Source organism: Pinus tabuliformis, chromosome 5_1, assembly GCF_031772625.1.
Source record: "Pinus tabuliformis cultivar Carrire ecotype Pingquan chromosome 5_1, CPIR1, whole genome shotgun sequence".
NCBI lineage: Eukaryota > Viridiplantae > Streptophyta > Pinopsida > Pinales > Pinaceae > Pinus > Pinus tabuliformis.
The window spans coordinates 227,941,383-227,954,090 of record NC_142305.1 but is presented as its reverse complement, the minus strand read 5'-3'; positions in this window follow the sequence as shown (position 1 = coordinate 227,954,090).

Sequence of the window (12,708 nt, the reverse complement as noted above, 5' to 3'; positions counted from 1 at the left end):
CTATCAAATCTAAATCAAAGATATCTCTTGTCTTTGCTGAGTTACTTTATGATCTTCCCTCATCCTCCAATGATTTAACATTAGAAGCATCAATCTTGGATGAGTCTCTGCTTCTTATCTCATCAAGTGATCCATGGTATGGAGATATACTGGTCTATCTCCAGACCCAAGCTTTTCGCCCTAATACCTCTCGCTCTGAACAACGACGTACTCAATACCAAGACAAAGATTATCCGATCATTGGTGATACACTTTATTGTTGTGGTGTCGATACGATCTTACGTAGGTGCCTTACTCATGAGGAGGCCAAAAAATCTTTGAATGAGTGTCATTTAGGTGCTCGTGGGGGGAATTTATCTGGTTACATAACTGCACAGAAAATTTTGCGTGCTGGTTACTTCTGGCCAACCATATTCAAAGATTGCATTCTTGCTGTCAGAAGTTGCCATGCTTGCCAAATATTTGACCGTAAAACCAGATTACCACCTACACCACTGCATCCAGTCATTGCTGTTGGCCCATTCACAAAATGGGGCATTGACTTTATGACATGTAAGCCCACCTCGGCCGAGGGGCATGGGTATATTATAGTCGTCGTTGACTATTTTACCAAATGGGCTGAGGTGATGCCAACATTGAACAACAATGGTGAAATGGCTGCTCTGTTTTTTTTCAACCATGTGGTTGCCAGGTTTGGTGTTCTGCAAGCTATAGTTATAGATCATGGGTCACATTTTCCAACCACATGATGGTCGAATTAACTGTCAAATTATGATTTTCACATGATAGTTCTACTCCATACTACCTGCAAGCTAACGGACAAGTTGAGGCTATCAACAAAGTCCTCAAGTGCATGTTGAAAAGAATGATTGGAGTTCATAAAAGGAATTGGCATTTAACCCTGTACTCGACTTTGTGGGCATATAGAACCTCAGTGAGGAATGCGACTAGATTTATGCCTTTTCAGTTGGTGTATGGTTTGGAAGCAGTCTTACCAATCTAATGTGAAATCTCGTCTCTCAAACTTGTGATTGACCTGCTACCTGACACTTCTAAAGAAGAAGCACATTTCTTGGAGTTAATCCATCTATATGAAACCCATCGTGATGCCACAGTGGCTAACAAGGCACATAAGAAACGCATCAAGGCGCAATATGATAAATTTGTTAAGCCTCGTGTCTTCTTGGAAGGTGACCTGGTCTTGCTTTACGATTAGGATTCTGATAAACTTGGAGTGGGAAAACTGATCCAGATCTTGGGAGGAGGCCCCCAAGATCTAAAAGATTGAAATGAATCTTGGGAGGAGAGACCCCCAAGATCTGAAAACTAGAATTTCCAGAAGAAAAATAGGAGAATGCCCAATAAACAAAACCACAAAGAAACTTTTTATTAAAACCGATAATAACTGTAAAGGCTACATTGTGGTGGACAATCTGTCCTTTTACAAAACGTGACTTTTTACTTATAGTATTTTTTAGTTACAATACCACGGGTCAATTCCATGGGTGAATGAATACCATGGGTGGGTTTTACAATACCACGGGCAGATGCCATTTACAATACCATGGGTAAATTCCATGGGTCGATGAATAATATGGGTGGATGAGTACCATGGGTTGATGCCATTTTCCATTCGGATCAAAAACTTGAACCATTATGGATGGGCCCTTATATTGTTAAATGTGTGTTAACAAAAGGTGCCTACGAGTTAGTGGACTATGATGGGATTCCATTGTCGCAGCCCCAAAACGGGTTGTACCTTAAACGTTACTATGCTTAGTTAAGTGCAGTAAAACTCACTGTATATATGCTTTGATTGCATTTGTGTGTTAGTTTCTTTTAGAGTTTTTATTTTGGTTAGGTAATCCACTTCAAATTTGTTGTAGATGTCGAACTTGTTAGAATCATTTGTTGTTTATGCTGATGGAGCTAGTCATAGTACGCAGAATTTATCTTCTGCAGCATGGGCAATTTTCGCTCTAAGCGGTGAGTTAGTGAGTTTTAGAGGGATATGTATTGGACGATCGACAAACAATATCGCTGAGTATATCGCGTTGATTGAACTCCTCTCTGATGCCATTTTGCTTGGCATGCGACGAATAATCATTAGGCTAGACTCACAACTTGTCGTACTACAACTTACTGGCATCTATACCATCCGTAACCCAGCAATTCATCGCATGTTCCTTAGAGTTCGTATTTTGGAAAGGTATTTTGAGTTTATTTAATATCAGAAATATTTCCAGAAACCTCTAGGAAGTCACAAAAATCCTCCTAGGACCCCTCCACACCATCCAACCACTCCATAAACCTTCTAGCCATCCTCAAACACCTTCAATCCACCTATCACATCCACAAGAACAATTAATTTGCATGCTTGATTTTACCTAAAAAGACCAAAATAGTGAAAATAGAGTTAGTTTAGTTTCATTACTTGCACATTAGTATTGTTTGATGCTTTTTACTTCTACAGATTAGATAGTAGAATTTTTTAATTGTTGATTTAGCATCTCCGCTTAACATAGCTTCTTAAATGTTTAATTAGGGTATGGTGTGGTTTAGCATTGCATGTTAGCTTTTTCCAGTACTACATTAGAGTAACTCTTTTAGAGTAGATTTGCCTTTCTTCCATCAAAGAATCAAGTTTATTCTAGCTCTATAGATTTCTGGCTTGGAACCCCAGTGGTCTCTCACCATCTGTTACAGATCCATTTGGGCACATCAACCCCAAATTACAGATCGATACTATTAGGGCCCATCAACCCCTAGTGCAGTTGTTACATGCCCTAAATATGTTAGTCATCAGAATGCCTCACTTCCAAAGAAGTTCCATCACTGAAAACATCCAAAAGCTACCTATAAGAAGATTAGTGCAGCTAGTCTTTCATTAGGGTGCCCTATAATGCAAACCATACACTAACAGGGTGTTATGCAGTGCACTTGGTCCCTCTTTGGCCTACACTGAGTGAATTTGAACAAATTTCCGTGAGGGTTTGAAGATTCCTTATCCATTGGAAACCTCTAGAAATTTCTCAATGCCACCTTCTCCTTTGAGTTCACATTTGGATGAGAAAGGGAATTAGAAAACATGAATCCCCTATCCCTTCTTCCATGGAACTGATTTCTAAATTTAGAAAGGCATTCCTCATCACCATTTATGGCATAACCTCCTTCACTCACCTATAAATAGATCACTCATCTAAGAGATCAGGGGCTGAAAAAGATGGAGTTGTAAGGAGATGCTGGTGATATGAGATTAGAATTGAGTGCAAGTATTGTTATAGTGTTGGAGTGTCTTGCTTTTCATGAGGTAAAGAGGGATTGAATCGGAAGAGTGCTACTGGATTGAGTTCATATGCGTTGTAATCTTTCCTCTTATCAATAAAGTTTTCAAGACTTTTTCCTTATGCTTGTGTCATATGTTAATACTTTGATATGTATATCATGTTCTCAATTCCATGTTATTTATAAGCAATAGATTAGTATCATTTTCCTTGATGGGTTTTTGTTTCTATAGTTGTGAAGGTACTTTCCAAGCGATTTAAGTATGGAAAGGAGCAACAAGATTGGTCAAGGGAGACAAGGACCTAGCGAAAACTACAAGTAGGTTTCTCTCCTCTCTTGTTTTATCTATTGATTATAGAAAAAGATTGAGATTAATTTGTCTATTGTTTCTAGACCTGCTACTAGATCTAGAGGGTTAAGTGTTTGTCCAAGAACACTAAATATTCCCAAAACAGATAGGCGACTCTACTAGGAACGTTTATCCTTCTTAGGCTCTTATCAACCTCTTAAGACATTTCTACATACTGTACTTGTGGTCATTTATTGATTTTAGTCATTGAAAATTGAGTCGAAACTCTGACAAAATTTCCTTCATAATTGCTTATTGTCATCAGCGCAGTCTGATGAAGGACACAGTGCGCTGCAGTGCACTTCCCGCATAGGTTCAGTGTGATTCATCGTACTGTCTCTAACTACTGCCTGTGTTGATTCATCATGATATATGTATTGTAATTGATGCAGGTCACCTTCTGGTTCAAAACCTCCTCCCCTCGTGATAAAGCATTTCACTCGACATATATATTTACGACTTCATGATTTAGGGGCAACTATTATAGATCCATTTGGGCACATCAACCCCAAATTACAGATCGATACTATTAGGGCCCATCAACCCTTAGTGCAGTTTTTAGATGCCCTAAAGAAGTTAGTCATCAGAATGCCTCACTTCCAAAGAAGTTCCATCACTGAAAACATCCAAAACTTACCTCTAAGAAGATCAACGCAGGTAGGGCTTCATTAGGGTGTGATGTAATGCAAACCATACACTAACAGGGTGTTATGCAGCACACTTGGTCCCTCTTTGGCCTGCATTGAGTGAATTTGAACAAATTTCCATGAGGGTTTGAAGATTCCTTATCCATTGGAAGCCTATTGAAGTTTCTCAATGGCACCTGCTCTTTTGAGTTCACATTTGGATGAAAAAAGGAATTAGGAAACATTAATCCCCTATCCCTTCTTCCATGGAACTAATTTCTAAATTTAGAAAGGCATTCCTCATCACCATTGATGGCATAACCTCCTTCACTCACCTATAAATAGATCACTCATATAATATATCAAGGGATGAAAAAGGCGGAGTTGTAAGGAGATGTTGGTGATATGAGATTAAAATTGAGTGCAATTATTTTTACCTGTGAGGGAAGATATCATAAGGACTTAGCCCTAAGGCTAAAGAGATTTCTACACCAGTAGTAAGTCATCAGGAGGAAACAAGATCAAGAAGATTTGTGAAATTGAAAGCCAGAAAGCAGGTGAAGGAGCCTATGACACCACTAGCAATTCAAGACACCCTTCAACAGTCACAGAGGAAGAAGGTTCAAATCAATGAGGTGGTACAAGGGCAGTCTGTTGATAAAACTGTCCAAAGAAGAGTAACAAGAAGTCAATTAGCCAAGGAAAAGGGGAAGACTGTGATTGTTGATGAAAGCCCTTCTTCAAAGGGAAGTTTGAATGATCTCCTCTAGGCCATCGACGTAGAAGAGACTCCTCTGGTCCAAGCAGAGCTACTTGAAGCCAGCAATAACAAAACCAAAAGAGTTAAATCTTCCAAACAACTTCAATTTGATGACCAGGTCTCAGAGTTTGTGTTCAAGCCGAGAATACCTATGACAAGGCATTCAAGAAGGATACAAGAGGCACAACCAGAAGCAAGTGAGACAGGGAAGGTAGTAGAATTACATGAAGAACCTGTGGTTCTATTAGAAACATCATCACAACTGCACAAAGATGACAGAGGTAATGCAGTTATCACTCAGCAGGAGGAATGTGGTTTTGAAGAGGTAAAAAAGAAATTGAAGCTTGCCAATCTTGAGATTGGCAAACTTAGAAAAAAATCAAGGAAACATGCAGTTAAGGAAGCCAGTTTCAAAAGAATGGAGGCTCTGTGGGAAGATAAAACAGTTTTTATACTTGAATTAGTTAGCTATCATGCTCAATATTTCACTTGGACGGTCCCTGCAATAAAAGAGGCAAGATATATCAGAAGGGTCAATGAAAAATTGAGAACTAGAATCCGAATGATGAAAAGACAGATCGAATATTTGAAGATTCAACTCGATGAATCAGAAGAACAACCTCAACATAAATGAAGCAGACAATAAGTGAAGCAATTTTGGGACAATTTTGGTGTGAAGTTTACTTTTTGAAGATTGAAGGTTATTTTGGATAGATAATGTTAGATTATTTGGCTCATAACATGTGGATAAGACATCAAAAAATCCCAAAAAATGACAAATATTGTGTTCTTGAATCACACAGCAGTTTCGTAGCGCACTACGAAACTACTAAAAATGACATATAATGCACAACAGTTTCGTAACGTGCTACGAAACTGCTGAAGCTACTAGTTTTGTTTTTTGAATCAATTTTGAAATGAAAAGGGGGAACGATTATGAAAGAATGCTACTATAGAAGACACAAAAGGGCCACCTCAGAAGTTTTGAATACTAAGCAAAGGAAAATTCAAAGAATGAGAGGCATTTAATATCTCCAAACTCTGCGCTGCGAAAATAGCAGCCATTTCGTAGCTCAGATAGTTGTCATGCTTCAACCCTTTTCTAAGGGGTTTTGTCTTAGAATGAGTATATGAGCAGGACCTTTGGACTAATTCAAGGCATCACATGTTATCATAAGGGATAAAATGGTTAGCAGAATTCGAGGAACCACTTTGGAGACCAAAGCAGAAAAAATAGGGGCAGTTTTCCTAGTATCCAGGGACAGTTAAAGGACAAGCAATCAAAGGCCAGCATGAATTTTAAACTCATCACTCAAGCCAAAGATGAAGAGGGACAGATTTCAAATAACGAGTTTTTTTCATATCTAAGGTTGTTTCCAACATAGATAGGGAGTTACACTCCTAGTCAAATTAGGTCTCTAAGACTGTTAGTTTACAGTCAGTTGTAACTAATAGTTTGTCTAAAGTTCAATAGGTGTCTGGTCTAGAGAAATTTGAATTCCCCTCTTGCTAGAGGAAGGAATTCAAGCTTGTAAGGAAACTCTATATATGACAAGAGTTGTAATGCACCAAGGGTTGGAAATTTTCAGAGAAAACACTCATATTGTGTCATTGTAGAAGATTATGTTTTTATGAATACAAACTTTGGCTTTACTTCTCAGGATTCAAAAAGATTTCAATGGTGGCTTGTTTTTTGGTTGTCCTCATTTCCTTATTTGCAGTAGTATGAATGTATGATACTTAGAACTCATTTTCAATGCTCTAACTTACTTCATGCATTTGTAAACTATGTTTCCTACATGTTTCTATGTGTTAACTAACATATTGAACTTTTGATGCCCTGACTTCCATGTTCAGCTTATTTTGTTGTCATACTAAACATTTTCTAACTCCATAAGCCCAATGGATGTTTATTGACTATGTTTCAACCATTTACACTCCTTCATTTTTTTCATAGAGTTAGCCATCTAATCCATTATCAAAATCTTTAACCTAGTGAGAGAGCCCTCTCAGGTTGAGGAGGCTAAGCCTTTGCCAAAAGTTGGTTTGAAACAGTTGCTCAAGGTCTACCTGATCAACAACTTGTTAGGGTTTGGTTTTTTGATAATAGATTAAATTTTAGTTTTATTCATTTTATCCATGAGCATGTATTTTTAATCCTCTTTGATGGATTTTTTAGCAGGTTTAACAACTGAAAGCAGAATTCGACATGCTTAAGTGTAAATTGAACATCTTTGACCACAAAGCAAACTTTTGTTTCTTTTTCGAGCTTTGTTAAAAACGAAAAGAAACCCTCATAGAGTCCTCTTTAAACTCTTTTCAGACTCTCTAAAAATGAAAAGATTGTGGAGTGCTTATCTATTCCAGCTCATTAAAGGATTGGAAATGACATCTCTCTTGTATTATTTTATGCTTTTTCGGACTTGAGAGATTATTTTATGAAAAAGAACTTATGGAGTTTCCTTTTTGTCCCTTTTCAAACTCTATAAACATGAAAAGGACTGAGTTGTCTTTGTCTTTAAACTCGTTAAAAACATCAAATAATGACAAACTTGTCCATCTAGACAAGACCGAGTTTCACCTACGCTAGACTCATTAAAGCATCAAATAACGATGGATTCGCCTGAAGGGTGAAATTATAAAACAAGCATATGTTATCCTCCTCAAGCTTGATAAAAATAAAGAGGTACTGGTCAGAAATGACTGGGGAAAATGGGAAAAAGTTGAGAAAGCTTTATGGTAGCAATTCGCTCTTGAACATGACACTTTCACCTCATCACCATGACTATGTGGGTTGGGTCATTCACCTTGATGGTTATCACACCGTTGGTCTATCATACCATCTATTAATTTGTTGTGGGTCAATGCTACCAATTCATCTTAGTGTTGTCGACATGTTCAAGAGAAGTCATTCAGTTCAAACTTCATCCTTTGCAATACCGTAAACCTTCATTTTCATGGCCGCCATTCATGAACCTTGTGTCATCAATCAATTCTCATCTCCAAAATCATTTACCTCATTTCGTGTCATAGATGTGGGATACATCAAGGCCCTCCTACGATGAGTTTCTTCTTGTCGACATCAGCACATCATCCAAGAAGTTAACTTAGAAACACCCCTTTAGTACCTTGAAGCTTGCATACATCAACGGCAGGTTTCTCGCTTCCGGTGATAGGTTGACATCAATGACCTACGATCGAAAGACTTTGTATGGTGTTCGACATCAAATCATTTATTCACACCATACGAAATGTATTGTAGTACCTTGAGGGTCATTATCATTATCAGTGATTCCTCTCGCGTCTGTTTTCGGCTTACATCTTTGGCTAGTAATTAGACAATGTATTTCCATGTTCGACTTCAGAACATCTATTCACATGGTTAGACTTGTACTTGAGTGAAATATTGGACGAGATTGAAGACCCCGGATCTAGTTTCATCCATCTGGGCTGCGATATTTTTTAGGAGTACTAAATCAAATGTACAAAGGCCTTACATTCATTGTCAACCATTAATGGGTCTATGTATGTAGACGACTATATTTATACATGTAATGAAAGTTTATAAGTTGAGCATGGATATGCCTCCCTCAGCTAGTTCATGAGAAAAATCAAATCATCATGATATATGTATTGTAATTGATGCAGGTCACCTTCCGGTTCGAAACCTCCTCTCCTCGTGATAAAGCATTTCACCCGACATATATATTTACGACTTCATGCTTTAGTGGGGAATTATTATAGATCCATTTGGGCACATCAACCCCAAATTACAGATCAATACTATTAGGGCCCATCAACCCCTAGTGCAGTTGTTACATGCCCTAAAGAAGTTAGTCATCAGAATGCCTCACTTCCAAAGAAGTTCCATCACTGAAAACATCCAAAAACTACCTCTAAGAAGATCAGCGCAGGTAGGCCTTCATTAGGGTGCGCTGGAATGCAAAACATACACTAACAGGGTGCTATGCAATGCACTTGGTCCCTCTTTGGCTTGCACTAAGTGAATTTGAACAAATTTCCATGAGGGTTTGAAGATTCCTTATCCATCGGAAGCCTCTAGAAGTTTCTCAATGCCACCTGCTCCTTTGAGTTAGCATTTGGATGAGAAATGGAATTAGGAAACATCAATCCCCTATCCCTTCTTCCATGGAACTGATTTCTAAATTTAGAAAGTTATTCATCATCACCATTGATGGCATAACCTCCTTCACTCACCTATAAATAGATCACTCATCTAAGAGATCAGGGGCTGAAAAAGATGGAGTTTTAGGGAGATTCTAGAGATATGAGAATAGAATTGAGTGCAAGTATTGTTATAGTGTTGGAGTGTCTTGCTTTTCATGAGGTAAAGAGGGATTGAATTGGAAGAGTGTTGCTAGATCGAGTTCATATGGGTTGTAATCTTTCCTCTTATCAATAAAGTTTTCAAGACTTTTTCCTTATGCTTGTGTTATATGTTAATACTTTGATATGTATATCATGTTCTCGATTCCATGTTATTTATAAGCAATACATCATTATCATTTTCCTTGATGGGTTTTTGTTTCTGTAGTTGTGCAGGTACTTTCCAAGCGATTTAAGTACGAAAAGGAGTAGCAAGATCGATCAAGGGAGATAAGGAGCTAGCGAAAACTACAAGTAGGTTTCTCTCCTCCCTTGTTTTATTTGTTGATTATAAAAAAGATTGAGATTACTTTGTCTGTTGTTTCTAGACCTGCTACTAGATCTACAGGGTTAGGCATTTGTCCAAGAACACTAAATATTCTTGAAACACCAGTTGAATAGTGACAACAGGCAGAACCATCACTTTTACTTGTGCATACAACACTTTCACCTCCAAGTTTGTACAAACCCCAGGTTGATAAGTAAAGCTGGCAACCCAGGAGTTGCAGCATCCTTTTTTGCAATACCGGCGCTCATCACTTTGCACCTATTCACTCCTTATATTTGAAAGAGATTCATTACGAAGATTGAGGAACAAGGGTTCATGAGAAAGAGATGGTAGAGGATGACATGTATCCAAATCATATTCACGATTTAAATTATGAGTATTAATATCATCTTTTGGAATGGATAAATTATTCTTCACCATAGGCTTCATGAACCATTCCATGGTTTATTCCATGGGATTGGAATCATGAAAAGCAGAAGGAGGATGAGAAGATGGATTAGGAATTTGATTTGAAAATTTCCCAACTTTATTATCATCACAAAAAGGCACCATCATACGAACTGAAAAATGAGGAGGACAAGGAACAAAAGGAGTAGTAGGTTCCTCTACTAAAATTAGAGGTTCTTCATGATTTACAAAATTTGGGGAGGTAGAAACATCACAGGGTTTAGATTCACCGTGAAAAGAGATATTAACCAAATGCCTAAACTATTGTTTAAAGAAATCCCAATATGTGTCTTCTCCTGGAAATTCATAACAAAGGTGAAGGAATTGATCAGAGAAATCCTCAATTTATTCATTAGGCTTCACTCTTAGTTGATCAAATCTTTTAATAACATCCTGGTAATTATACCTATCAAATGCTTAATGAAGCTCATTCGTAAGCTGGTTGAATGAATGGGTAAAAGCAGTAGGTAATATATGACACCATCTCTTAACACGACCTTCAAATGTGAGGGTGATAAATCTAGTTATGACATCCTTTCAGAAATGTATTCCATTAGAAGGGAAAAAAATGAACAACTTGAAACAAATGTTAACGAAGAGTTAACTCACCCTAGCCATCAAACTTAAATTGGGACATGTTATGAATAACTTCCGTAGGGATTTTGAGATCAATATCTTTAGAAAACCATCTAAGGATTATGATTTGAGGATGAGCAATTTCAGATAAGAGGTTCAAAACAAACTAAATGGGCATAGCTTGTCATTTGGCCCTCCTTCTAGTTCTATTTTGTTGACGATCTTGGAAATTTTTCAACGAAGTGGGTATCCCCGATTTGAAGTCCAAATTAGACCTCACACTGTTTGGAATAGGAGACACATCTAAAGTATTGGCCTGGATGCCATATATTCTTATAGATTTTCCTTGGCTTAAGATGTCAACAAGAGAGAGAAGTGCGTATGTGCCTTTGCAAAAAGAAGGTAAGTGTGGCTGGTGAATGTTCAATTGCAAGTGTATTAGGGTTCTTCTACTACAGAGGGAGGAAAAGTGAACCTCTAAGAGAGAGGTAATAGTACCAGCCTAGTAGAGGCTCACACATGAGAAAATATAATCACCTAACATGAATAAGAATAGTCCACATAAATGTGATGATTGTTACAACCATTACAACACGTTTTCAATAAGATAAGCACTAAAATAACCGAAATAGTTCAAGGTGAAAGTAAACATTAATCATAAACATTCACATAACAGTCTTACAAATATTCACAATCCATGCGTGAAAACATGTTGGCCATTAAGCTTCAATTATTAAGTAAATGCCCCAAGATACATGAATACAACGAACATCACTAGCTCCAATAATGGAGCGTTGGAGCCACGATTTGCTCCTCAAAAGTATCGACTATGTCTCTTTGATGCCTTATGGGAGAAGCCAGGGTGAAACGTCCTTTACATGAGCAATGAGGGTGTGTATATAAAAAATTAGGTGATACTTTACCTCCCTTATGACTCTTGCACTACCCTCATGATTGTTTTACTTCCAATGACCTTTCTACTTGCTACATGAATTTTCACATTACCTAGATGACTCTTGTACTTCCAATTTACATTACATTTTTAAATATAGAAGTACATAATCCATGAATGATGTGGAACATGATGACTCGTGACATGAAATTACATGACACTTATGGAATGGACTGCCTGATGACATGGAAATGTTAAGTCACTCTTTGTTGTTGCTTTCTTTATGTCTTCTTGAAATATGGTGCATGTTCTTCTTCTTCCTCCTCCTTATGACTTGAAGATAAGGAGTCTTCAATGCAGTATTCATCTTCCATCTTCTATTGTAATCCATTGTTCCTTCATCTTCTCGCCTGTTAATCATTTTGTCTTCTTCAGCTCCATAGGTGTCTTATAGCATGGTCTCCATCTAATTTTTCTCCATCATCATCATGTCATGATAAGATAACATACCTGTGACTAAAAAATATTAATAAAAAGATCACATCAGTCTAAAAACCCTTAATCTAATATGTTTCATAAAATCACTTGTTAGGGCTAGAATTGGTGATTGGTTGAATGACTAACTCAGGGATTATGTAGTTCTAGATGCCAAGGTCTGGGACTTAGGCTTGAGATTGCACAATGTGAAGTTCAGGATGGCCAGGGTCAAAGGATTGTGCAATTGAGGGACTCAAGAGCTCAAGCTGGAGGCTTGATCGTTGAGACTACGCGATACGCAGTTCTGGAGGCCTAGACAGAGGGATTGTGTAATTGAGGGACTCAAGGTTTTAAGATGGGGGCTTGAGGATTGAGACTAGGCACTGTGCAATTCTGAAGGCCTGGGCTAAGTTACTACGCAGTTAAGGAACCAAATATTTCAAGCTTGAGGATTGAAGTTTCCCAGTGTGCAATTTGGACAGGAGAATGGGATGGGAGATTGCATAATTGAGGAGTTCAAGGCCTCAAGATTGAGGATTGAGGCTTTAAGTTTCCCAGTGTGCAGTTATGGAGGGAGAGAGGACAAGTGATTGTGCAGTTGTGTAGTTCAAGAGCTCAAGG